Consider the following 15,923-nt stretch of genomic DNA (forward strand, 5'->3'; position numbering starts at 1 on the left):
GTGATATGACTGGAATACTGTTAAAAGCGGCGTAATAAAGCTTTATTTCATATATAGAATTGCAATTCAAATTCTCCAAATGCCTGTCAGTATTTGACACTAAAATATAGCCTGCTGTCCTGTGTGGGACAGATGTGTGTGGTTTTCAGCTATGCCCAGCATCAGAACAGTTTTATGCTAATTTCTGTATATATAAGTTGGAAGTAAGTAAATAATTTTCTAGTAGTGCTATTTTAGCAGAATGTAGCAGAAGCCAGCTGTATATAGAATATAAATATATATATATATATATATATATATATATATATATATATATATATATATATATAAATATATATATATATTCAGCTTCGGTTTTGGTGAGTGTGGCTATCCCAGAGCATTAGTGGTCTAAATTTCTTCTTGGAAGTATTCATGAAACGATTGTGTGTGTGTAATATCCAGATTTGTTTGGATAAGTTTAAACAATGTTATGAATACAAGAGATGGAGTATGAGATGAAAGGAGCTGCCTATTCAAAAACACTATTGGTCGAAGGAAAAGGAGGTGAAAATGTTATTATGTGATACTTTTTTTGCCCAATCAATACTACCATAGGAACTAGGTATATGCCAGTTCACTTCTATGAAAATCCAAAATTCTACTACTATAAGAATTTAGTAGGCAGCAATTCTCGTCATATTCTTATGAATTTAAAAAAATATATATGTCAAGGAATGTTTGACTATTCGACTTTTTTACTTGTAACCATAAGTAATGCCTCTCTGAAGTATGTAATGTTTATATATAAAAGTACATGGACCTATGGCCTATTTACCGAAAGAAACAATAATTATAACATACAAGAGCAATGTACTGGATGACTTGCTTGTTAAAATATGTTGGCTGTAAAACAACACGGCATCTTTAACAATGCAACGTTGTGTAACCGACCGATCGGTCGTACGTTTGGTAGCTAAGTAACTTACGAAAGGCTATTAATCAACCGTTTCTCCATTATCTTCTTACTCTAATTAAAACACCACAGTTCTCTAGCTTTTTCAAGACATATAACTTGTGTAGCAGACAAGAGTTAATAAGTATGCGTCATGATTATTTAAAAAAATATTTTCAGGAATCAATTAGTTGTTTGTTCAGTTTTAATGTTCGTCAATAATAGAATGAGAAATCTTTTTCCCTGGGCAAAACAATCGCGCGTATTAAACCACCATTCGATTTGTTTCCACTTTGCCCAACCATAGTTGACGGAGGTAAACAGGAGCAATGGGTGACAATTCGTAGGTTTGTGATAAAAATGTAGTGGTAAACGTTAAAGACCTGGGGCCGTATGCTTATACATTCTTCCTGGTGAGGTGAAATTGGGTTAACGTCGCGTTCAAGATAATTGCACTTATACAGCGACGTACATACACATATGTGTGTGTGTGTGTGTGTGTGTGTGTGTGCTAGTCCGGACTAATGTCAATTGTATACTGCTAGCTCTCTGGGGTGTGCAGTTGAACATGAATACCCCACTCGGACACTGACTCCAAAGTGACCAGTCCCTCAATGCCGAGCGCCAGGCAAGTACCATATTTTAACGTCGTTAGGTAGGACACACCCGGGGATCGAACCCCAGATCTATACGGCGGTCAAACATTCTTAAAGTGCTTGTGAGGTCTTAAGTCTGTGAAAATTCTGAGAAATACCAAAAGGTATTATTATATCTGATAATTTTCTCAAGTCATATTCATGAAAACTTTTAGCACAAAGAGTACTCCTTAAGTTAAGAGAACTCAAGAGGACTTGAAGTGAATGACGAATGTTCTTAACCTTTATAAATCGACACGATTCACAGAAATGGATATGCCACCTGGGAACTTTCGGGGAGTACATGGTTGTATTTGAAGTACATAAAGTGACTGCAAGATAATTATTCATTTCCACATAATCCGTGACAATCCTTTCATATATTCAGCATACAAAAATGAAGAGTTTATGTTCATATCATTACTGATTCATTCTCAATAGAAATGACAACAACACAGTATGACTGGGTCTAGATTCGGCACAACCCCCAAAACAGTCAAATTATGTATTGAACATTTTAAGGCGCGGTTCAGTGAAGCAGGAAACCAACATGGATGCTATTTATGTAGGAAAATAGCTTCACTGGACGCGGGTATATCACACTTTAATGAAACATTTATGTCGAAATCTGAGTTGTCCACATCCTGTGACTTTAGTTCTAAACTGGACATTTTACTACCAGCTATAAGTGTCGCGAAATTTTATATGGCCCCGGTTAAACATTCACTTAACAGGGTTGCTACGATATTCACGTGCACTTTCGGTGTATGACAGGGCTTGGACAATCACAAAATGGTCATATTTCGGCTATGTGTGGCAGTGCGCTGAGAGCAATACTGCTGTCTTCGTTTGGATCATTAGTGTGGTTCCCCTTTGATTCTGGATGATCCCAGACTCAAACAGGAAAGCCTGACCACCCGATCCAGTTTGTTGCCTCTTATGGCAAGCATGTGCAAGCAAGTGGTCTGTGGTGATGCGAGGGGTGTTCGGGCGAAATGATTTTAGAAGCTGGAAGCTTTGTTTTAGGACGTTTCCACAGAAGGATCGAAAGAAGAAGGAATAAATGCACAATGTGAGATAGGATACGTTTAAACATTTATAATTATAGATTACAAACTTCAAGGTTTCAGTTCCTGACATATTTAAGATATCCTTGGCAATAAATGATCAGAAGAAAACACATACAGATCGACTGAGAGATAGAGATTTCAACACGTGTGTCTCTCAGATACCATTTATCTTACAACGAGTTGTATCAAACAAAGAATTGAAAGATATATATATATATATATATATATATATATATATATATATATATATATATATATATATGATATCTAACAGATACAAGTGCAGTAATCTGCTTCTTACACACCCTAAAATCGCACCATTTTAGCATCGAATCGATACACATACACGGCCTACTGCTTACTACCAACACCTAGTGTGACCCTCCATCATATCTGTGAATTATCAAAGCAATGATGATAAGGCAAACTAGACACGACCAAAGAACATTTATTAGCACTCTAAAACCATAAAGTTTCGACACTTATACTGGGAGACTATTTAAACAAATGTTTTTCATTGATAAATGATAACACGATTGAAAGTAACAAAAATAACTTTCAATATAAATTAGTCCATCGAATATTAGCAACAAACTCCTTTCTTTATAAGACAGGAAAAAATGAGGCTCTTTGTACTTTTTGCAACAGAGAGGGTGAATCTCCTGAAGACCTATTCTTTTATGTGTTAAAACATAAGACGATCTTACAGTTTGAAATTTGGTTAAAAATATAACAGGAACACATTTGGTCATAGACATTAGATCCTTAATGCTTGGAGATTCCAAAGACTAATTTGGTAACTCATCTCTTTCTTATTATCAAACGATAGATATATATTTCAATAATAAACTGTGTATGAAACTGACTTACATATGACGAATCTTACAAATACAACAGAGTTCTATTTTAATCATGAAAAATACATTTGTTGAGAAAACAGCGCGAAATTCAAAAGTAAATGGAAATGTAGTAAATTACACTAATCAAGTATTCATTACCAACCCCGCCCGCGTCCGCTTCCTCTCTACCTATCCACTTTTCACTCAACTCCTATATATTTAACGTTTTTTTTATTACTATTAAATTAAAAATTTAAAAAATGAAAACAAAAACAAAACAAAAGCAGAGCGTACACCAAGGCTGCATGAAAGCTTATTTAAAGGAGTGAACTGGCCCTCGAGTTTCGACACAGAAGCAGGTGAATTCGACCGAAGTACGAGTGACTTTATGTCATTGAAGTACAATCAGGAAAGTAGTCCGTCATAATTTGACCTTAGGTCATCACCATGGAGTAGCCAATCACAGACTTGGCACTCTTTTTTCAGAAACAACAGTAATCGGAATTTTCATAGAAGGAGTTTCGTTGATTGAAGAATCGTATATACATACATGTGTCACTTAAGTAATCAGAAACAATCTGACAATCTGCGTACTGTTATTTGTATTATGTTTTCCAATGTAACCGCGCCAATTAGTCAGTAATGCAGATACCAGCCGTCGTCGTTTTCCGTGATTTTGCGTCATGCCATGGCGTGACAAAAGGACGGAAACCTTTAGATTTCTGTTGAATTTACCTGATCATTGTAATGTATATATTTTTAATTCCAGAATTCGTGCTACGATACTCTTCTCGTGAATATTCTCAAACACGTGAGCCAATGTATGCAGCAATTAGACAAATGAGATCTCTCAAAGTAGGAGAAAACGTCAGACAAGTTCAGTGTTCCTGGCACATCGTTCGTTTCCACACCAAATCTATCTCGCTTAATTTCATCTAGATAATTTGTATTCATGACAAAGACCATTTGTCATTTGTTTCTAAAATGTAAGAGGAATTCAGGGATGTATCGCAGTTGAGTATGAAATATATGTGATCTAATAGGCCTCTCATAACCGGCATCCGTGAAACTTGATTTTGTAAACACTATGAAAATGGCGGAAGTACACTTCGGCCTTCGTGTTTGCGTATTTTCGTAATTCAAGACTACGATGTGTATTTGGCCCTTGTGTGAGCGATTTATTTTTAAATGAGGGTTTGTATGATGTCCCAGCGGCATCCAGGGGGGTAAGACCCTAAAACCATAACGTTCAACACATGTACTGTCGTATGTGAGTTAGACTTAAATTACGATCAGGAAAGTAGTCCGTCATTAACTGACCTAAGGTCATCACCATGGATAAGCCAATCACAGCCTGGAATTCGACCTCACACATGTCAGATACCATTTATCTTAAATAGGCTTCTCACCCACTAGTGTGTAAGAAAATTAATTTCCACATTTAAGAACAACAGTGATCTTGATATTTGGCACGTGTTACGTCACAACAAACAGTGTGACGTCATAGTAATGACCTACAGTGTTGAATTAAACCTCGCGCAGTAGCTTGGCTACACAATGTAGATACCTGTCGAATATGCGAGTAACTATGATGATTTAAAAATCAATGTTTGAGCATATACAGAGCCGTACTTGTTTCTTCCTTCATGCAGATAAAAAACAACAACACAAAAGCATTGAACTCATCCAATGCCGCTTCACTCAAAATCTTCGCTTATACCAAAAAGAGTTCAGGTTAAAATATGCAATGGTACAAAGGAGACAAATAAACGGTATTTTCAATGAACAGCTCGGTTAGCTACGAAAGCCTATCGGGGTCAAAATTGAAATATGTAAAAGACACGAAAAGATTCGCTATAACGGAATAAACATTCGTTATTACGGAAATAATTTCGTTATAGCGGAAAAAAATCGTTATTAAGAAAAAAATTCATTATTACAAAAATATATTCATTATAACGGATAAAAAATCCATATTACGGAAATAATTTCGTTATTACAGAATACGAAAAAAGATTCGATGTTACGAAAAAAATAATCTTTATAACGAAATTATTTCAGTAAAAACGAATCTTTTTTCCGTTGTAACGAATTTCTTTTCGTGTCTTTTCCATCTTTCAATTTTGACCCCAATAGGCTTTTGTAGTTATCTGTATATTTAAGCGCGCTTCATTACTAGCGCTGTAGAATCTATAGATAACCGAGCTGTACATTGAAAACACAAAATGTTAACTGTACTGTTTGCGCAGAAGATTTACAAAGTGAAATACTTACGTCTGTAGTACACATGTCCAGTTGAGGATGAGAGAGAAGTGTGTGTGGCTCTAAATAAGGTGGAATGGAGAAGACATCCGGTGCCGTCCTTGTTGTAGAAGAAGGACACACATTCAGTACTACCATAACACGCAGCTGCGCATTCATGTTTCTTAACATGTGTTAATGCATTTAATAAAGATTCATTACTCGTATAATCAGCCATTGTGTCATCTCTGATAAAGTTCACATCACCGCAGGCTGAGGTACAACATTTCAGAAACAGAAGTATAAAAGACCAGCACGTGTACGCTATCATAGCCATGGTGTCCATCGTTAAATGTTCAGGTATTGATGAACCAGCACAGCAATATTCAAGAGCCTAAGGCAGACTGATCTGCTGCCAATACCCACACTGTCTATCGTGGTATGATTAAGGCATCTGGGGCAACCTAGATCCAGGCGACTTCTGCCTCACATACAGTCTTATATCTACTCCGCTACGCCACAGATTATTGATTTTAGTGACGATTTCACTTCAAGCTATTCTGACTCTTTTTAAACAAGTTAAAACTTATCCAACCGAGTCTTTATTTTTTTCCGAGAGAGAAAGAGAGAAGGCAAGTGACACAAAGGATATTCTAGAGTTTTATCTCCTCATTTTGTTCTTTTTGTTCGCTATCTATTTGAAGAAAGGGGGGTTGTTATCTGAATACATAAAGGATATTTCACGTGTCTCGTGAAATATCGCGTGACGGAAGGAACAGATATGAGTGAAACATGATATTTCACAAGACACATGGAATACCCTATTGATTATATACTTTTTTGTGTAGTCTACCGGAATATAAAATTATTTCATTACAAACGTAAAGCCTTGAAACGTAAATTCTCCCTACCTATCACACAAGGACGGTTCTCCGCCCCTTGTATTTGCAACTTAAAAAGTAGTTTCGTGTTTGCAAAGTCTTAAAAAACATAAACAAAAGTATTAAGAATTATTTAGTGTTATTTACTCTTCGATATGATCATGATTATATACAAAATCCCCTTTAACAAAATATTTATTGAAAACTAGGAGACCGCTGTTGGAAGCGAAAGAATGCACTCTGGTAAAAGTGACAAAAATGGCTCTTTACGAAAGGAACAGTATCGGTTGACGAGTTAAATGAGAAATTTACAGTATATAAGGAAACATATTCGAGAGAATAACAAACGGCAAGAAGTGATATTAACTCCATAAATGACCATCTGTCATTATTTTGCCTTGCCTATGTAGAACTATCGTTAAAAGGACGTCAACAGTTTGTGTGCCGGCTTGACACTTGCGATAAAGGGAGGCAAGTTAAGGGGGTGGTGGGCAAATCTAGGTTGACAATAGTTCCGCCAAACTGTTATGTTCACTGCAGTGAAATATCAAGTGTTATGTTCACTGCAATGAAAATATCACTTTTCACAACTACGGAAGTAGATAATACACTCCTATATTATACATGTTTCAAGTGTTTGTGTCTCTGATGACAGCGTAAAATCAGCCCGGGAGCATGTGTGGACATTATCAAACAAGAAACGTCGGTGTTCAAAAATAGACCGATTCCATTCCCTATTTTGAATTGCACCATGTAGTCTGTGTTTTTTCAGGTGAACACTTGACTTGCTTTTGCATATGTTTGTGACGGGTGCTTCTGGTGGGGCGGGATATGCTTACTTTTCAGGAGACACTTTTTAATAAAGATTCATAAACATGTGCTTATGATATCGTAAAGAGACTGGGACAAAGGACTGAGATTTCGTATGATTATAGAAAGGTTTTTGACACACCTTTAATATCAGCACAACTCGCGCGGTTGTATGTTTCACCAAAGTGGTAAACATCCATGACCGGCTTTCCAGATAAATTAAAAACAATTCATGTCGCAAAATATCTTTTATCGCCCTCTTGCCATTTAGTCAGCCTTCTAGAAATTGTCCCTTCCAGGAACTTCTGGAACGTTGAAGCCTGCCATATTCATGTATACCACATTGGTAAGTTCCCTTACAAAACCTTTCTAAAAAAAACTCCAATCACCTATGTTGACCGCTATTTTATTTCTAGCACGACAGCTTTCAACATCCGTGAATTTACCGAAAAACACATTTAACCCATTTGACGTCATTTTTCTTGGAGGGCCAAGATCAGTTCTTGCTGGTTGGCTAGAGAGTGTTGTCGTTGTCGAACACGACGATCCATCAAGTCCCAGAGGTGTTCTATGGGGGACATGTCGGGTGAGCGTGCAGGTCACGGCAGGACGTTGACGTTGTTGGCTGGGAGGAAGTTAGTGACAATTCTGGCTGTATGGGCTCTAGCGTTGTAAGGCTGATAAATGACATCACTTGGCTGCTGTTGGAGAAATGGTAGGACAACTGGACGAAGAATGTTATCCATGTAACGCTGAGCTGTCAAGTTTCCGTCAACGATGACCAGCGGTGACCTCTCCTGGCCACAGATCCCTCCCCACACCATGAGACTCCCTCCACCATATGGTACGACCTCCTGCACGCAACACGCCGCCGTTCGTTCACCCCTTCGGCGGTAAACACGTTGTCTTCCATCAGCCCTAAACATACAGAATCGACTTTCGTCAGTGAAGACAACCCTCTGCCAGTCACGTCGTACAGTACGGGCCCATCTCAATCGCAGACGACGATGTTGCGCTGTCAATAGCTGTCCTCTGTATGGTCTAAAAGCCCTGATTCCATGAGCCCTGACCCTCCTTGCCACTGTATGTCGACTAACCCTGTGACCTAAGGCATTTGTCGCCAATGACGTCACTGCAAGGAAGCGATTTCGGAGGTGCAAGGTACGCAAGTTCGGGTCATCTATGGGCGTGGTCACCCTTGGTCTGCCTGTTCTTGGCCTGTCAGCGGTCCGCCCTGTCTGTCTGTAACGTTGCATCAAGTTGGTAACGGCAACACGGGTGCAACCAAAGGTTTGTGCAATATGGGCGTGGGTGGCCCTCATCTGTACCATACCCAAGGCTCGTTCACATTGTTCGACTGTGAATCGTGGCATTTCTTTTGTGTTTTTTTTATCACTGTTGATGTCTGACTTGCCGTTGCAATCGTTTTATACCCTTACCCACACGTGCATTTGCAGTTGTCTGTGGTGCACGTGTTTTTCACTTTTTAGCGTGTTATCTCGCAAGCATGTAACAGACGATTAACATTTTCTGCATACGCTATTGTTTGTATTTAGGTTATGTGTTTTAGATAAACTTCATCGAAAAAAATGTATACTTTATCTGAAATTTATATTTTCAGTTGGTAAAGTTTCTTTTGGTCGTCAGTTTATATAATTATATATATATATTGTTTTTGCTTATAAAATACGGACGTACGTTTCATTTTTGGATGGAAAAATCTGATTCAACCAAAACCATCAATCATTTTCACGAGAGTAATTGAATAGAAAATAGTATAGTTTTAAACAAAGCCCAAAACCTCCCTTTGTGGTAATAGGAATGTCTGTAATGTGGGGAATGGTATGGCACGCCTGGTCTGTTATGGAATGTCTGGAATGTTGTAGAATGTCTGGAATCGTATGGTACGTCTGCTCTGTTATGGAATGTTGAGAATGGGTATTGGCATGTCTGGAATGTTGTTGAATGTCTAGAATCGTATGGTACGTCTGCTCTGTTATGCTAGGAATGTTGAGAATGGATATGGAAGGTCTGAAATGTTATACCACGTCTGATCTTTTATGGAATGTTGTAGAATGTCTGGAGTCTCTGCAATGTTCTAACGCACCTGATTTATTATAGAATGTCGGGAATATGTATCCACAATTTCATTACACATATATATTCCTTTACCATCACATGCAACACTGACCCCTATCTCAACGACCATAACGCTGAAATTCTCCTACTTGTTACGATAAAGTGTCAATGTCTTGACTGTTAGCCTAGATACGCGCCCTACCCATAAGTTTACACAGTGTCATTGGGTTCGTCCCTTTCTCTCCCATCACACTTTGAACTGCTTATTGTGATCAGACAATCAGTCAAAACATTACCTCGTTTGAAAGTCCTTTTGCCGCGATAGTCAAGCCACTGTTACGCTAGTAGTAGAAAAAAAATGATATATGGCTTTGAAAGGAATCACGACAATTGTATTGCAACAACAAGGAAACGCGTGTCGACAACAATGTTAGATTGAAACATTTGCACACAGGTCCACGACCTCTCGGCGAATCACCGATTATATCTATTATGCCATATTTAAACGTCGACAAGCCTCTCACGTTATTCAACCTTGAGTCACTGATTCGCGCTTGGGCGTAGAAGCAATATTTTTCGTTCACATCTTTTGTATATATTATATTTCTTGATACAGTGTGCGTATACACGTTTTTTTTTCATTAAAGAGCAGCTTGTTCGTCGCTGGACATCGCTTGAACGCACACTCTACACAGCTGCTGGGTCGTTAAAATCACCGAGGTGGAAACGACTTTATGGTCTCGTTTTGAGGTAAACATACTACAGCGACTGTCGAACATTGAAATATACTATGTTTAAAAGTTAACGATCATTCCAGTTCTTGGCTTAGAGTGGAAGCAATATTCACCGTCTTCCGTTGAGGTTCATGTTTCCTTCCTTTTTTGTAACTGAACGAAAATTGTACAACATGTCATCTCCCGATGGAAAGTGCGCCCGAGATTTATTGGCGAGATCTGAAGTTCATCAATGAAAACCTACAAGTCATAAAAATATCTAGTGGTAGAGTGTCCGCCCGGAGAGAGGAAGGACTACACAAACATGCGTGCCATCTCAAAATTAGTTTCTACACACAGAGCATGGTACCTCCTACTCTATGATGCCTTACAGATGCTCTTGCTTGGTGTTGATGTTGTCGTATTTGTATGCATCGCAGAGCAAGATACACTAAGTATCAAAACTGTTCAGAGGGTTAGAGGGTTAGCGAGCGGGATGGGTGGGTCGGCGGACAGTGCCCACCCCTAATATGAAGACATAGATCATATAAGATGACTAAATATTAGCTGAGATAATGATAAAGATAAGGATAAGATCTTATAAAAAGTATTTGAACCAGCATTCTTGTATCACTTAACGATACACTGCTTGGGCCCCCAAGCTTCAATAGCGTAATTGCTCTGAGCTGAGATAATCGAGACTGTGTATTCTCTGTTATTTATTTGCAAGTGAATCGTGAAAGGCAGTTTCACGATGGTAATTGTGATTAAGAAGATCATTGTGAAACGAGATATTTTTGTTGTGATGTTTATTTATATATTCACAGAAGACAGCTTTTCTCGACATTGCTGACATATGTTGAAATGTGAACTGGCCCCCCCTAGAAGTGTCCCTAAACTCTGTTAGAGCATTCATCCTCCTGCTATACTTTTGAACACCCTGGATGACCAAGGCTATGTCCAGGCCTCCAACACTGACAAGGCAGCGACAATGCTCCATCTATAGAGGATGCTTTCAAGCTACATATGTTGATGTTTCAGACGACAATATGCCTGCAGATAAATCACTCATCTCATCTGCAGTGACAGGTCATATGTGATATGAACCCGAAGGCTTGAGTGACAGTGGCAGTGACTAATTGTTTCTTACTATATTGGAGAAAAATAATGGATTTGTTTATGAGTTACCGACAATATTGAAGCAATTGCATACAAGTAAGTCAATATGACCAGCAATTGTAGTACATAACATAGGCGATAATTATCTTACATATGACAATGACACGATAGATGGAGTTAATGGTCGAAACCTAAATTTGACATTTAAATTTCTCATACATTCCGAAGTGAAGACGAAATATTGTCATTTTCCTATCTCGGCGGCCATCTTAGATGCCATTTCGTCCACCTTTTTAGACAAATCTATGTTTTGAAGCTCATATATGTAAGATACTTAGATGATTCATGTGTCATTTAAACCTATTTGGTGTACAAGAATGTTAGTGTTGTCATAGTAATTATTTAAACATGTAATTATATAATTGTTGTTTTCTTAACAGGATGAGGGTGTGAACCCATTTACTAAATTTTCATACATTATATTATATCTACATTAATTATGGATTTCCCTAAAGCATTCAGGCAGATTTTAGATGTCACGCGACATGATTGTCAATATGGAGGTTATATTTGAAAATGAAAAATGAGTGATTTGTTTCCTGTTTTTGACACATTTTGGCAAATAACTCAGCAGGCTTATATAATTTTGCTTATTGTTTGTTTATTATGTTGTAGATTTCCTAACTCAGCACACTGTTTTTGTTCATAAAACGAGCATTTCAATATGCAAATTTACTTGTTTAGAGCCATTTAATTTATTTATTTCATTTTGACACAGAAATGTGCATTTTACCAACAAAACATGTCTTCCACCAAAAGAAATCAACACAACCAGCATTTTTCTAATGCACAAATGACATTTTGTGAAGAAAAATCTGGTTGTGCTTTGTTTTACTGTGGGTAGGAGTTACTGATATGCCTCTTTTTAAGAGTCGGCCGCTACTCTATTAGTCGCCTCTTACAACAAGCATGGGCTGCTGAAGGTCAATTCTAATCCGGGTCTGCAGGACGTGTTCTACAAAGTGATTGACATGTTAAGGTAATGATCACCAATCACATCTAGTAAATATGTAAATGCCAAATCAGAAGATTCGCCGCAAGTATATAACATTGTAAGCAGCTATCACGACCCTAATTTATGAAGGCATACCAAAAATGCATGTACAGAAACGCTGGTCAAATTTCATAAATAATTAAAAATTGTTAAGGCACGTGAAACTCACTCACCCTTCATAGTTCATAGGCATAAAGAATATCGCAAGTAAATAAAACTGCGTTGAAGCTTTTACAATAGTTTTTCACAAATAAAACATACATGTACGAAAGAAATGACAAGTAGATAGTGAATCAAGCGCCAAGAAAATATCTGTTACCTACACTTTGGCTCTCTGAGTCAGACTGTATGAGCGAATCATTGCAAAATTATCCGCCACCAAGCGCTAAAGTACTGTCGGAAATGCTAGAAATCTGCTTTTTTGCCTGTTAAAAAAGGATCAACTACCGATCGACCTACCCGTGGTTTGAAGGAGACAGGAGACAAATTCGAACGAAAACATAGAAATATGCGCACGTGACTTATAATGATAATAATGTAGTCTTCATAAAACATCTAATCCACACACAAAACTCATTTTGAGACAATTCTAGATATGCGTCTTCTAAAATGACGCTGCCTTTGTTTTGTCAACATTGCTCCGATGTCGCATATTACATTACAGCCATAGCTACGGTACACGATAGGGAGTCAGTGTTGGGAAATGTAAACACGTTCTTTACACTTTAGAGAGATAGAGGGATAATTAATTTATTATGTAAGTGATTAATTGAGACAGGGTGAATAACCGAACTGCCCAAACTATATGGTTTTCAATTCATACTATCAAGTCGATGGTATGATAAATAAAACAAAACAGGTATAGGATTGGTCTCAAAAACATTAATGGAACGACCATGACAACACACGAATATTTTCTAAGTTTATCATCATTTTACCTGTAAAAGTACATTTTAAGGGTAATCACAATGTCAGTTAGGGCAGGCTAGATTAGGGCAATTTGCGTTATTTTGATATATGCTCTTTTTATAGTCCTGTGACTCGTATTTATTACAAGAAGCCAGAAATGCAGTTTTCTAGCATTTCCGACGCTATTATAGTCCAATGTGTCAGACTTTACAATGATGTGTGAGTGAATCATTACACAGATGTAAGACCAACCCAGGTGCACAAAGAATGTCTGTAAAGTTTGTAGATTGTTCCCACTGACAAGGCTATAAAATAAAATAACCAATATATGTAAGCAACACTACATTAATTGTTTGATCAAAGAACTTGGTAAAATCGACATTTAAAATATTGCCACATGTGAAACCAGTATGTTACCTGAGTAAGAAATCTGCCAAAGACCATGTATCAGTATTATAAATTTTGTACTTGACTCTAAAGCCTGAAGACATGTCCATTCTTCTTTTGTGCTGCATTCCAAAGCTCCATAAAACGTCATACAAAAATCCTAACTACAATCAAGGAAGGACTTTCTTGATATTCACAGAAAGTATTTGCGACAAGTCTAATTAAAAAACTCTCAAAAACTAGATTTGCCAAAAACCAGAAAGGAATCATGTTTAATTCTGTTAACACATCTGATTTTCAACTTTGGACAGATCTAAATACGAAACAGATGGTTATTGAACGATATCATATTATCGATATACCTGAAGCTTAAATTAAAGTTTTGTTTTGAAACAGATTACCTTGATTTGAAACAGATCAGCGAGGAAGGAAGCCCAATTGGTGCCAATGGGGATGCCTACTTTTTCTGTCTTACCCCCAAATATTACAGAGATGTTATGTCATTGAGGAAGTTCAGCATTTCGCATATTGTTTTCTCAGTAAAAGTTACAAAGCATTTGATTTCTTGTTTCACAAATTGTCCTGAACATCTGAAGTTAGATATGTAACTGTATCTATGGTCACCACGTTTTCTAACAAAGGCCCCAAGGACCAAGACATGAAAATTGTGCATAAAGATTCAGAGTGACAAAACACACTCCACAGGAATGTATGACAAGCGGGATGACTTCAACTTTACAATAGTAACTATCCCGTCATGTCGAGCATGTGTTCAGTAGCCCCAGCCATTGGAGTCTACATTTCACAACTAATGTCTGTTAAGATTGTAAAGAGCGTCATACAACACTTGCTCAGAAGTTGTTTGATCAAGGTTACAGCATTCAAGGCCCAAGTGAAGCGTTCCAAAAGGTTTATAGTAGACATGTAGAGGGCATTTTCAATTTTGATGCTTCAGTGACAAAAATTATGTCCGATGCAATTCCCTATTTTGACTTGTACCACATGTATATTGTTTATCATTACACATGTTTTATATGAGAATATAAATTCTTTATTAATGTTAGGAATTTACCGTTAATCCCACTTTTAAACGTTTTGTTTTTCCCCAAAGGACCGAAACTTTAGTGAAATCTAAAAATGCGCTTTTCTGTGTTTTCCTAAGCCTGTTTGTTCTCGGCATAGTACATTATTACTTTCAAGAAATGTATCCATTCTGTGATTGAGTATATTTGTAAATAGTTTGCGAAAAAGGGTTGAAACATCGGTGTAAGTAGGCCCATACAAGATAAAAGTGTCAATCAAATATTTATTTTTAATATAAACTGGGACCGATGCCTCGTTGCCCTATAAACCTTTTGTGGCAAACTGTATGTCCTCAAGTGCAATATCATTGCTCAATATGTCAGTTTCATACTGGCTGAGGTCTAAGTGACCGCCTCCATGGTTTTCGGTAGAGATTCCGCCCGGTGAGCGGAAGGTCGAGGGTTCGATCCCAGCCCGCGTCATACCTAAAGACGTTCAAACTAGTACTTGTTGTTACCCTGCCTGGCGCTTGACGTTAAAGAACTAAAAGAAGGTCTGGTCGGCTTGGTGTTAGTATTGGTCTGAGTGGGGTATTCATTTTAAACTGCGGTATGGTATCTCAGTGGGCTAGTACTATAAATCGGCATTGGTCCGGACTAGAACAAGCAGCCACAAAACCACAGACACACACACGTGCATGCACGTCGAAACGTAAGTGCTATAATCTTGAACACGACGTTAAACCCCATTTCACCTCAACTCACATTCTGGGTCTTCATTATCATCATCAATATCATTGTTACCTCCATTTGATTGGCTGTTTAGATTCTAAAAAAATGTCAGATAATTTTTCCAAATCTGGTTCAATATGTATTTGCTCTGAATCATGAGCGTTGAGATTTTTCCAAACTTTTTCAGGGGAGTATTTAAAACTAGCTTTTAATGTCTGACTGATTGTTTTCTTATACTCAGCATTGTGTTTGTTCATACGTTTCTTGTAAATCTTCCTCTGTTGTTTGTAGTTGATGAGTACACAACACCAAGATAAATAAATTATCATCAATAACGCCAAACTTATCTTTTGATAGATTAACATCAAAGAATAAGCATTACTATCATAAAATGAAAACCTTTTGTACAAATATTCCTTCACAGCCAAACAAATATCACCAGATCGTCTCAGGGCTTCCTTCCTTGATGTAGGAATAGGGAGTGAGTTGGGTTTAACG

The sequence above is a fragment of the Haliotis cracherodii genome, unplaced genomic scaffold (assembly GCF_022045235.1).
Source record: "Haliotis cracherodii isolate W230 unplaced genomic scaffold, xgHalCrac1.p SCAF_8, whole genome shotgun sequence".
Classification (NCBI taxonomy): Eukaryota; Metazoa; Mollusca; class Gastropoda; order Lepetellida; family Haliotidae; genus Haliotis; species Haliotis cracherodii.